General features: G+C 37.6%; 1 long non-coding RNA gene across 1 annotated transcript; it reads right to left on the bottom strand.

Annotated features, from left to right (window-relative positions):
* Nucleotides 1-556: 556 nt before the first annotated feature.
* LOC132332945 (uncharacterized) lies at nt 557-5,106 on the bottom strand. Its single transcript, XR_009488016.1, has 3 exons — nt 4,441-5,106; nt 2,147-2,285; nt 557-1,472 (listed from the first exon to the last, which is right to left on the bottom strand). It is a non-coding gene; the product is annotated as an uncharacterized LOC132332945 (long non-coding RNA).
* Nucleotides 5,107-13,494: the final 8,388 nt, after the last annotated feature.

The following is a 13,494-nucleotide window of genomic DNA, read 5'->3' as shown; positions in this document are numbered from 1 at the left end:
CAAGTTTCACACACAAAACATCAATAGTTTAGCTTCTGAAACTTTGTGTTACTTCCCATGAAAGACATCCACCCACATTTAGGGTTCAAAAGGTCTAAAATGTTTCTGCAGCCTTACCAAGGGTCATGGTGGTAACAGCAGACAAGGTAGGGAGACTGCACTGCCATTAATTATTACTTACAGTACATAGTATTAAATTAATTGAGCAATAAAAGGTATTGCTATGATTTATCAGAGTATTAAAATCTCATTCACTGGATTTTTTTTTCCCTACTGAACCACTGAATTCAGTATTATAAAGCAAGGATTTTACCTTTTCAGTTTAATTAGGTGATCCCATTTTGGAGCAATTAAATGGAATTCTTCTGAATATTAGTAAGAAGAAAATAGAAGTTGTGTTATCAGTAGAAAAACAAAAAACTAGGGTAGATATTTTTAAAATATATCCTTCATCTCAAATTTATATGACTGTAGAAGTGCACAAAAAGAGAAGAAAAAGATTGTTTAGGAAGTCCAGAATTTGAGAAACTCAAAAAACCCCTGAACAAATGACAAAAAAATGTGAAGTCCAACTTTAACAAAAGGAAAACAACTGGTAACCAGATAGGGTTTTATCATCATTATTTTTTATCGTTTATGAAGAAGTATTAACTGACAATGATGTTGCATTTCCACATCAAAAACCAAGATTGTTTCTGCTCCATCACCACTCTTGTAGAGATTTTTTCAGAAATAAACCAACTCTATTAAAAAGGGAAAATGTAACTAATATCTGGCAAACCTTTAGATAGCAATATTCTCAATATTTTTTCTACCAAAAAGAAATTCCTGAACTATTTTCAATTTCCTATCATTAATACTGGTTTTGGGACTACTACTTTTGTGCTAAAACTGCAGAAGCAGCCAGTATGGCACCAAGATGTAAAGACCTGAATTACTGAGCTCAGCACTTTTGCCTGCATGTATAATGCTCACAAATACATTATGTGTAAGAAAAACAATGTATTATTGCATAACATTCTTAATTGCATCTCTCCCTGCAGGACTCCATCCAAACACGGCGTGTTGTGTCTCTATAAAAAATATTTTGTAGAAGGACTTTGGAAAAGCAGGGAGCTTGCAAACAGATAACCATTGCACATATAGTTACAATGCATTATGTATTTAATAACCCAAATTTTTCAGTTGACAGTGCAGATTTTTAGTGAAACTGAATGGACAGAAACTCCACATGCTTATATGTAGTGCTATCTTTACCTGCTCTTATAAAGAAGATAAGCTATTAGCCCAAATGGCAGATACTATTTCCATGCTCACAAATACTGCCTAAGTATTTCTTCACTTAAAGACATATTTAGAGTTCATTGCTTTCCAGATTTGAACTTATATAAACCTTGGAGAACAGGAAAGTTTTCTGAACTACATTTCCAGGGGACGTGGGTGAGTTTGTTCTCCAAAAGCACATTATCAGCCTGGAGGAGAGAAACAAAGGAACATGGTATGTGAATGGCTTCCCAAGGCTGCTCTGGGACAGCATCTCTCATTCTGATAATTTGCTGACAGTCTTTGCTATTTAGGTCTATGCTATTTAGAACAGTTATGCATATGAAGGAAGAAGGAAAAAAAATCTGAATATTACAGGAAAAGTAGATTTTTGGGACTTGTGTGCAAAATCAGAGAGACAAATTTTTCTATGTCCTATTATCTACCAGAAAAACTGTGAAGCTTTCCTTTAATTTCCATGACAGCAATTGGGAAATAGCCCTTGTTCAACACTACAGGGGGATCACCCCTGTTTTCCTGTCATTGCTTTCTTCATTACTAGGACAAGGCAAGGGTAATCCCAATAGCACATCTGCTGTGAATCTGACTGTTGTGAACAGTTCCTTCAAATGCCACATTATCAAATCCTGTTTAACTTGGTTTCCCTTTGAAAACTCCAGCTTGGGCAGAAGGGAAAGCAAAAGGGGTGGTGAAGAGGAGGCCAGAGAGGAGATTCTGGTGGCTGAATTTGTATTGGCCCTCCCAAGGTTCCTACTCAGTGGAAGCCTTTCCACAGTACTATCTAATTATTCATCTGCTGTCTTTAGTACAAGATATTATTGCAGCATTTCAGATGGAAAGAGAGGCTGGAAAAACACCTGACCTTATCTCAGTCACTGCAGGTCTCACAGTGCTGATCTAGAACAAGGAATGTCAGTCTTCTTAAGAACCTTATAGAATCCTAAAAAAAGTCACTGCATCCTTGTAGACAAAGCCCAAGCTCATTCATCTCAGCAGCAGTCCTACAGGAATAAAGAAATTAAGAGCTGATTAGTGTAAAGCTGATCAGTGCTCTGTGCCCAGGGGCTGGCACTGCCACTTTCACAGCTGCCCCAGCACAGGGCACAGCTGAGCCCTCAGCACCCCTGGGGGAACACATCTGGCAGAGGGCAGAACTGCCTGGCAGTGAGGGGAGGGGTGAGGAAAAGCAGGATGGAAAGCAGGAGTGAGAACAGAAGAGCAGCCCTGAGAGCACTGAGCCTGGAGGAGCCCCTGGCTGGGGCTGGGGTGGGCACAGGAGTTTGGGAGGAAGGAGTGAAGCTGAGCCTAGGAAGGAGAGGAGGGGAGCAGAGGCAGGGGTTGTTTTTATTTCGTCTCTGTTCCTCACCATTCAAATCTGTTTCATTTGGCAATAAATTAAATTAATTTTCCCCAAGTCAGGTCTGATCTGCCCAGGACAGTCACTGGTTAGAGCTCTCCCAGTCCTTGCTGTGACCCCAAGGCTGGCTGCAGGACAAGCTCAACCCTGCACATCCCCAGGCTGACGAACACCACCCCTGACTGCCAGCTGAGGGGGGAATAGAACAAAAAAGGGGGAAAGGTAAAGGTGGCAAACATAAAGAAGAGGGAATACTAGATTTATTTGAAATCTTATCCCTACCTGGGCTATTCTTGCCTCTAAGTTCTGCAGTCACTCTCTGATATATTTGGATATTTTGATCACACATCCATTCTGCCAATATTTATTTCAGTGACACATTTGGGCCTCTGTACTCACTTAGTTCTATTCTCAGCACACAACCAGAACCCTAAATATAGTCCCAGTCTGTCTGTGGGTATCATGCTGTGCAGCTACAACAAGCATGCTGTAGTACAGTAACCCTTTCTTCTACCCTTGAGTTGAGTAAGCACTTGGAAGGATCTGTATCTAAAAATGCTCAATTTCTTTTATTGTGTCAAATCCTGTATATATCTATTTGTAGAGAAAGATGTGAAACTGTATGGCTATAAATAAAGAAACGTGCTTTCTAATAAACATTATATTAATTTGACAGGGTTTATACAAAAACAACCAAAACAAAGAAACTAATAAAATACTTCAAAACCATATTTTCAGGAGATATATACTGAATAATCTTATGACACCTCCTGTCTGCTACACAATTAGCCTCCATTTCCACTATTTTTTTTCAGAATCACACAGCTGGATACAAACTCTGTAAATGCTACCTGTAATGCCAGGCCCACCATCCTCCCCAACATGTGGAAAAGGGATGGGGTTTTTTCTGGTTTTCCACCTTCCCCATTGAGTCCACACTTTCACATCTCCTTTCCTTAGGTAACCATAAAATTCTACCAAGAATGTACAGGTAGATTTTTGTCCATTAGTAATGACACTGGTGGCTCCTGAGGAGCACCAGTCTGATTCTTATACCCTCAGTTTGTGTAGCAGTTGTGATATTGATCTAACAGTCCACAAAACACAGCTCTTAATGGTTACCATAATTGAGCAAAACATGTCCATTCTGAAATTATTAGGACTATCACAGGGAGATTAATTTCCTTTTGATGTTCTTCTATCAGGAACTCTACTTTGATTCATTGATGTCACAGAACAAATTAGTGCAGTACATAGCCAAGAGTCTGATATTAAAATCGGACATTATTCCGCTGCTGATATCAAACAATAAAGTAGCAGATGGCTGATTTTTTTTTTTTTTCAGAAATGGCTTTCATGTCAGAGCAGAGGGCTGCACAAACCAAAATTATTTATTTTCCTGGAAGTTGGTTGCATACCTGGATCAAAATCTTCTATGTCTGAGAGGACTACATTGTATGATCAAAGGTCAAACATTCAATGGTATAGAGAAGACAAGAGGTTTCACAAGCTTCTATGGTTTTGCTCTTTAGCTTCAAAGTAGCAACAAACCATAATATCTGGTGAAGAAACAAACACTGACCAAACTGTATTTACTTTTGGACAAAATATTAATCAAACATTCGATTTTAATAACATTGTCTTTTAAACACAAGATTTACTTATGCCACGTGCTACACTTGCCTGAAAGAAATTATTCCTTCATAATTAATTGAAAGCAAAGATATTTACTCTGGCATCAAAACTAGATTTGTAAGTGCAAGCACAACTATTCCAATGTTCTTCCTTTCTACACTCACCCTGAACTTGCTTCTCCAGCAGATTAAAGACAAATGTTAGGACTTGTCATTTGTTTCAAAGGTGGTAAATGTGGTTCAGGGTCTTTCCTCAAGCACGTCTTCCCACGGTACTCTGGTTGTTGTAAGGACATCTGCACCTCTTTATTCAGCACAGCTGCTCTTCAGAACTGAAGGATTTGCACCCCCAGGCTTGGGGACAATCCCTGTGCTGAGGAACAGCCCAGCCATGGCTGACACATCTCCTCCTGCTGACTGCAGAACGCACAGGAGGAGTTGTTGTCTAGGAGCACCTTCAAATGAATGAATGAAACAAAACACAAAGCACAAAAGTTTGTTTCACCTTGTGTTCAACCCTGAAAATGACAGGTAACAATGCAGGGTTTGTGCAGCTATTCCTGCTCACCAGCAAAAGGATAAAACATCAGATACAGCAGAATCCTGGAGTTTGAACTACACAGACAGAATCAGAGTATGTACCACATTTACTCTGTGTCAAGTGGTTACTTCAATAGTTTTGTACAGAACAGTTTCCAGGAGCTTAGGAGAATGAACAAAATAGACCCACTTACTTTGACCTCAGCCCATGGGTCTGGCAAAGAAAGAGCAGGGAAACATACTTACATATTTAGTAAAAACAGACTCTAAATAAATCTATAGAATCTCTAAAATAGGAATAATACTTCAAAACTTTCATGTAAAAACACCTCAACAGAGGAACAAGAGGAACATGTGTGCTGCTAAGTGGATTAGCAGCAATACAAGTCCTATGGAACAAAACAGGCCTTCTAACAACTTGCAATTTGCATTTCCCCATGGAAGACTGGTGATTAGTTTTACATTAATTGCAGCATCCTCTTAATACTATCCCAGCCAGGTTTCACTGGCAACCAGAACCACTTTTTTCATTTCCAATTCTTATTAGCTGTTATATGTATCTAATGCTAACATATGAGTTCAGTTGAGTTTTTCCATTATTTTCATTAATATGGGATCTTTTGGAAGCTTGGACTACTCATGAAAGAGATTGGGGGTGGGGGCTGGAGAGGATTAGCCGTAGTTTATATTATCTGTCCTAGAGAAAGTATCTGTGCTTGGCTTTTAAAGTCATGTAAACTCTGGGCCATGATGTCAGCCTTTAATACTCCCACTTGTTAAAATGTAGACACTTAAATTCATTTAGAAGAGCAAACAAATTACAAGTTAATAACACTAACCCAGGTATTTTTAGAAAGTTCTGTACAGCCAAGAATTTTGTTTCCTAAGCAAAATGTTTAACAAGTTCATAGCCCTTTTCATATATCCATCTCCAATTTCAGCAAAATCCTTTTAAAAAATAAGTATCCAGACAGGTACAAACACAGGATAAGTACTCAACTTATTTTTTCTGAGTTACTGTGCCTCTTTCTCTTCCACAGCACAAAACACCTCAAAAGCTGTAATCACCATCATTCACCATTGTAATGTTTAGAAAATATCATGTCTAAATGTTCAATATGGTGAAAGCTTCTAAAAAACTAAATTAACAAAATCTCCAGCTTTCGGGGTTATCAAATTCAATCAAGGACAGTAAGATGGGGAGCAGTGAAAATGCATTTTGTAGTCACTGTAACAAACACCTGCTCTGCCAACAGCAGACCAAGTACTGTGTGTTATGCAGAGCACAATGGGGTTTGCTTGGCTTGGAAACTGTGAAAAAGAGCAGAAGCTTTCAAAACACAGAGAAGTAAAACTTAGTGCTCTTTCCCCATAAAGCTGCAGAATGCTGGTCCCTCTCAGCTGTTAAGATTGAAGAATGACTTGGAGTAGAACAATAATGTCAGAAGAACAGTGAAGTGCACACTAGACAGCCATAAGAACTTCATTTGACTTGTATTGGCAATTGATTTAAATGGAATTGCAACCACCCATCAAGGTCAAGAGTGCTTTCTTGACATTAGGGACCTCTGTGTCAACTGTAAATGTACAGTGGTCATCTATTTTTTACAAACATGTTCAAATCATTATAGATCATGTTTTAGAATCATTGTTTTAATGTTCTAGGTAATGGGATTTTGCTGAATGGTAGTATTGCTTGCTGAACAGTTTGCAATTTATTCTTTGCTATCCAAATTACTCCACAAAATAATAAAATACCCTTTATCAGATATTGCACAGCTTAAGCAAAGAGATGGATCATACCAGGTACCTTCCATTTTAGTTTAACAGTGGTACCATTAAGACAATGGTACAATCTCAACAATGTTGTGATTTCAGGACAACAAGGTCCTGCTTAATATTAGTGCAGAGCATTAGGCAAATGTTACACTAACATTTGAATAAAACCTAAAATATTGGTTCCAGGTCAAAATCTCTGGAATATCCCACCACATCTAGAGTAGATTATTCTCCAACTGAACTTGAGGGCAATCTGTTTATTTGGACTTTGTATACTTACAAAGAGACCCCACTGTGACAACTTTTTTTATATTTCTCCAAGAAAATGTGTTTATGTTGTTCTAAAGACAAATAAAAACACATCTCCCTTTTGGGATACTGATAATCAAGGTCCCTGACCAACAGAGATAAGGGTTACCCTCTAAACATCCTTTCTATATGGTTCTGTGAAATTACTCAATCCGTTTATGGTTAACTATATTAACTTTGTTCAGCTCATACATATTTACTGCCTTACTTTTATTTCTGAGGTAAATATATTTTGATGATAAAGAGCCATAAGGTTAAAATCAGGAAGAAAGAAGAAACAGGCTCACAGTGAATTACATTCCTCCCAGGAGTACTGCTGTTATCTGCTATTTTGCTTTTTTGGCACTCACTGCATTCACATCTTTGGAAATTCTGAAAAACCACAATCCCAGAATGGTTTGGGTTTGAAGGGACTTTAAAATTCATCCCATTCCACTCCTGCCACGGCAGGGACACCTCCCACTGTCCCAGGCTGCTCCCAGCCCCAGTGTCCAGCCTGGCCTTGGGCACTGCCAGGGACCCAGGGGCAGCCCCAGCTGCTCTGGGCACCCTGTGCCAGGGCCTGCCCACCCTGCCAGGGAACAATTCCTCATTCCCAAGATCCCACCCAGCCCTGCCCTCTGGCAGTTTAAATCCACTCCCCCTTGTCCTGTCACTACATGCCCTTGTAAAAGTCTCTCTCCATCTTTTTCAGGCACTGCAGAAGTTTGTTCTAGAAACAGTCAAGTGTGACAGAGAGAAGATGACAGCACAGACCAGATCTGTGTCTTAGAGAAGTAACAGTATTTGTATTGGCTCCAGCAGCCCTGGCACAGCCCAAACAGCATTTGTGTGTTGAAATCTCTGTTGCCTTGTGGTTTGTGATTCTCTGTTTTTTAAACTTAGTAAAACCTTATTGTAGAACTATAATACAACTTACATTTTTGTTTACTTACTTCTATACTTGTTTATATTTAATACTTCTATTTGCTTAGTTGAAGTTGTCAACAAACAAAACAAGTGGGAAAATGAATATAAGGCTAAACAGGTCTAAATGTCTTATCTTAAAACTTCAAATTAAAGACTGAATAAATTTAAAACTTAAATGAACAAGTTAATCTTATTTTTCATTGAATTACACAGGATTATTTTATCTATTACACAAGCTATCTTTAAGCAATTATTGGGACTCCTTTAGCATCTGTTACATAAAGCATTCCTTTGCACCAGATTTTAATTGATGTAAACACACCACTAACATTATTTTTCTGCATTTGTTAGAGAAAAGACTTTTGAGTGTTGCTGCTTTGCCATCGTTCCACTGGATAACAGAAATCTAATTTGGATTCCAGTCCAGGCTTGGGCTGGTCTTGCAGAGCAGCAGCTCCTGAGCAGCAATGCCCCCACAGCATCCCAACACCCAATATCCCAACACTCCAACATGCCAACACCCCAACACCCCAGCTGCCTTCCCAGCCCAAAGCTGGCTTACAAGTTTGTCAATTCCTTTTCTTCCAGTGCCTCCTATTTGACTAATTACCTTAACATAATTTGGTAACCTAACAGTAATTGACAGCATAGAAATGCAAAATAACCATGTCCTGAAAGCTGCCAGGAGCAGAGTTATATCACCCAGCATCCTGGCTTTCACACAACTATTTCATTACCTGTAAGCTTCTCAGTAATGAATATGCTATTAAAAGGGTTTTTTAATTTTCATGTTTCTCATGTTGTAATTCTCCAATAAATTTCCCCGACTTCCAACATAAATAAGTTTCATTATTCCTCATTATTAAAAGAAACAAACACATTCTCCTTCGTTGAAAGGGTGTCATATAATTAGATGACCTTCCTACATAAACTCATGAATGAAAAAAGACCTGACAAGTTGCATAAAAATATTTAATCAGACATTAGGACATTAAATATAGTTAGTCAAAACACAAGACATTATTGTACTAACAAATGCTTTCAGAAACAGTCTTTTACAATACAAGAGATCAAAACAGACTTTAGTTTTACTACATCATTAGACAAGTCCCAGATTTTCAACAATTTATCACCAATTTCTTCATTTGGTTGCTTTAAACATGCTTTTAAAATATACTTGATAACTAGTAAAAATTGTATACAATGCAAATGACATTTCAGATAAGTTTTATTGACTTAATGCTCTGGTAATAAAATTATAACAATCAGTATTATTTTGATTTATTGCAAATTTTACTTTCACCTTTAATGGACTTGGTGCATGGCAGAATTGAATGTAATGCTGCTGCCACCTCAAGGTCACTACAGAAAACTGTGATGGTTCATTTTGGTCTCCTCCTATCCTAATAAACAGTAGGAAGATTGAATAACTTACAATGAATAAGCTCCTTTGTTTTCATAAAGTTGTTGCTCACAATGTGCAGATCCCATGTGCATATTTGTAATGAAAAACTGATTTTCTGCCTCTGTGTACATGGAAATACAGACACAGACACACAGACAGGATGACAGGACCTGCAGACCTGCAGGCAGGCACAGTGCTGAGGGTTAGAGGGAAACAAACTTTGGATGCCAAGGAACGTTCAAAAAGTGAGCCAAACCATGCAGTCCTAATTTTACACCTGAATGAGAATTTGAACTTAGTAAAATTGCAAAGGAATTTCAATCCATTACCTTTTCATGGTTAATGTTTGTTTGTTTTTGTTTTTAAGCTTTCAGATAAAAATCACAACAGGATGAACAACTCCAGTTTGTCACATTTATGTCAATATCGTGACAGGGATTTTGAGGGGGCAAGTGCATAGTAAGTTCTGGGGACACTTTGAGGGGACAAGTTCATAGTAAGCCCAAATAGGAAACTTGTGCAAATTTTTCCATTTTAGATTCTGTAAAGCAAATGAGTATTTCAATAAAGAACCATGTCTTTACTATATAATATCTGCAGTGCTCTGTGTTGCTATAGATGCTCAGAAATAATAAAAGTTTGTACTCCTAAAAGTTCTACAGAAGCAGAGGAAAAGCCTCACGCCATCATCCACATGATAAATATGTGGTCAGTTATATAATTTTGTAAAATTTATCGTGGTTATGTTAATGTGACTGCTACCCTGAAGTTATCTGAAAAATGTCACATTCAAAAATTACAATCTACTGCTTAAAACTCACCTCAAGCAGCTCTGTACTTTATTAAAAACTCTATCTAATCCCATTTGGCAAAAACCAGATTGCAATTCAAGTAAAAAAGTCTGCAGGACTATGGAATTTAAGGAAAGTTGTCAGGACCACTCACTGAAGGACAGAGGACTGGTCCATGATTCCCTTTAATGATATCAGAAGTACCCAAAGGCATTTCTTATTTCTTGATTTAAGCTATCCAGTTTCCATGCCGAGCTGGAAGGTTTAATATTTTTATTCTGTCCAACATTGATAATTAATACAGAAATTAAGTCATGGATATACCAGAGTTTCACACTTGACTGGACTTCCAAATTTTTGGTGCTATTTTAGCTTTTGGAAGCTAGCATGTAGTACATACTCTAGAGGTTGCTTGCACCAGAAATTAGGGTATTTTAGTCCACACTGAGCAATTTAACAAGGAGGGAAAAGTAATGCCTTTTAACTACAACTGTAAAAAAAAAAATCACCAATTGAATCAATTATGGGACTATAAGCTATATTAGAACTCCAGGGAGTCCAATTCTTTTTAGGGGATCTCCTTTTACAGGTGAAATATTAATTTATGTAATGCATGATCTGATTCCAGGCTTACTGCAGCTTATCACTCACAAATGAATCCCCTGGATGTGTAAATACACACTGAGGACAGCCACTGGGGCATTTCTGGATGGCAAATGTAACAACTGGGATCACTATGTACCTGCTTTAATGCAACACTTCACATACTGAGAATTTCTCTCAAGAATGCAAAAGGCACTTCTGTATTTTCTCTGACTACAACAAGACAAAAAGAGTGGTACTTTGCTGTCATTGCTGTTGGAGTCTTTTGTGCCTATGACTCCCCCTGCTCCAAGTGACAGTAATAAATCCCATTCTGCACTCCCTCCCTCACTTGGATTACAGACCTAAAGCACTATTTAGAGTAAGAGCTGGCAAAAATATCAGTATCTATGCAAAGTGATAAAAAGGAAAAAAAATACTGGACATTACAATATAGTACATCATGTGGCAAGCCTCTGTGGACTGCCTTGATATTTTCTCTATAGATCAATAATTTTTGTCCCCATTCTAAGTGGAGTTTCCCCATGGCCAATTCAGCAATAAAATCCCACACAAAATCTATGATTTTACTAATTTAAAACAGATCTCAGTACAGGTACACAGACCACACTTTATATTAGCCACTCTCAGTATAGGTACACAGACCACACTTTATATTATAGGTGTAACCTGGCCTGTTCTGAGGGCTGTAAGAAGCCCTGAGAGGTGAAGGTAATGGCAAAACACCTCTTAAGAATCTGCAAGTTTATCATTTCCCCCTCCAAGAAAAAGAAGAAGGTGGCAGGAGGTCCTCTCTCCCTCACACTCAGCTGCAGCCCAGGTTTATCCTGATTTCCACTCACTGCAGACCTTCCAACAAGAGACGGATGTGCCACGGCAGTACTTTGTCCAAGTCCACCAAAATCACTTCCCAACACACTCAGAGCAGTTAGGGGTGTGATTCTGGGTGACATTTTTAAGTAAGATTTAACATAGAATGCAATTCTAATTATGTTTTGCCAACATCACTGGCAGAAATAAGCTTTCACTTCCTTCATGGATGAAAGCAATAGACACAGCAACATTGAAAAGCATTGCTGTGCCGGTGTAACTTCTATATAAATTAGAAATTGTATAAGTTGCTGTTGGTATAGTTGTTTCAAAAAAAACCCCACCATATTTACTGCAGAGAACATTTTAGCACCTTGCCTTGAGCCACTGTGAAGCTTTCCACAATGCCTCACTCTTTTCAGCTCACCTGGTTGCCTCTTCTGCTCAAGACCAATGAGAAGGGAGTATGCTGAAGATAATAACAATATTCCACAGAATAGCATGAGGAGAATTTTGGGGAAAAAAAATTACATTCTCTTGCTCCTGAGAAAAAGTTGTAAATATAAGTAAAGAAGCAGATGAGAAAGAAATATAGAATTTTTTTTCTGTAAAAAGCAATTCCAAACAAGTGACTTATGGTCAAATAACTAAGATTCAAGGGAATGAGAGTAAGTTTGCAAATAATAGGACAGATGCTGTTAAATCATCTCTAAATTGCAATTACGTATTTTACGTATACACTTACTTGCACACATAAAATTAAATTTACGTAGAGCTTAGAGGTGGCCCTGAATCAAAGGGTTTAAATCTGGAGTCAATCCTATGTCTACACTCCCATAAAGCTGGGGGAAGCAGGGGATTGAATACAGGGATTTTTAGTCTTATTTCCTGTACAAAATCAAGTAGATGTGATTCTAGGAGACAGAATAAGTCATGTAGGAAAGCAGAGGCAAAGTATTTTCCCTCTAATTCACAGAAAAGTATACCTAAAGTACAGAGTGAAAAAATCTCATCATTTGATAACATGTCATGGAAAAATACAAGGTCTAAAGTAATGAGAGATTCACTGATTTGCAGTGGTAGCAGTACAAAAATTAATTAAAAGACAGATCAAGGGGAAACAAAAGACAAAAAGATAAGAAGTTAAAAATGTCATGGGTATTCTCTGAATATATGACATATATCAGATTCACAGCTTTTTAGCAAATACTAATAATTTAGATTTAGTAAACATATTAGTAGCCATCTTCTGAAAAACAGGAGATATGTATCTAAATTAAATTAATATAAATCAGCCCCTAGATGTCATTGTTGCAGCTGAAATATCACTTAATACAGAACTTTCCTAATTCACAGCAGAAAAGGCTGTGTAAAACAAAACAAACCATCTAAGTAATATAAATTCTGCTCAGCTTTAATGCCTCACTGCCAAAGCACAAAGAGCTCTGAGGCTGTAACAAAAAGATTAACTAAGTCTAACTACACAAAAGGGTTGTGTGTGAGGTTTGGGTTCTGGCAGCAGAGAAGCACAACCACCCCAAAGGAAATTGCACTCTAAACCTTAGAGCACAAAACATCACACACCTGTCCCAAGGGAAGATCCTTCCTAACTCCCATCAACGCCAGCCTCAATACTAAAAATGTTATTTTATATAACAATCTAAATATATTGAATAATACTGAAATGTTATTTCAATATTTACATCTCTGATTCTATCTAGAACAGTTGTACATGTTCTTTCATTATATACAAAAACTTGGGTTTAAAATACTCATTTTAATTCCTGTAAAGTTTTGTTTTCTACCATCTATTGTAGCAATGAGTTCCAGAGGTTGATTACACTTATTTAAGAAAAAAAAAAAAGAAATCTAAACCTCCCTGTGCCTGTTTTGAAAGTGCAACCATTATTCAACTTCCCTGAATAACTAATTATTCTAATGGTGGGAGAAGTGTATTTAAAGTGCAATTTATTTCCTTTATACTATTTATTATCCATATATGTCTATCATGTTCTATTGTATTGTCTAAATGCAGAGACACAGTGCTCATTCTTCCCTGCATAATTTCTCAGT

This window comes from Haemorhous mexicanus, chromosome 12 (assembly GCF_027477595.1).
Source record: "Haemorhous mexicanus isolate bHaeMex1 chromosome 12, bHaeMex1.pri, whole genome shotgun sequence".
NCBI classification, from domain to species: Eukaryota; Metazoa; Chordata; class Aves; order Passeriformes; family Fringillidae; genus Haemorhous; species Haemorhous mexicanus.
The sequence above is the reverse complement of the archived record's forward strand: the minus strand, read 5'-3'. Positions and strand labels throughout refer to the sequence as shown.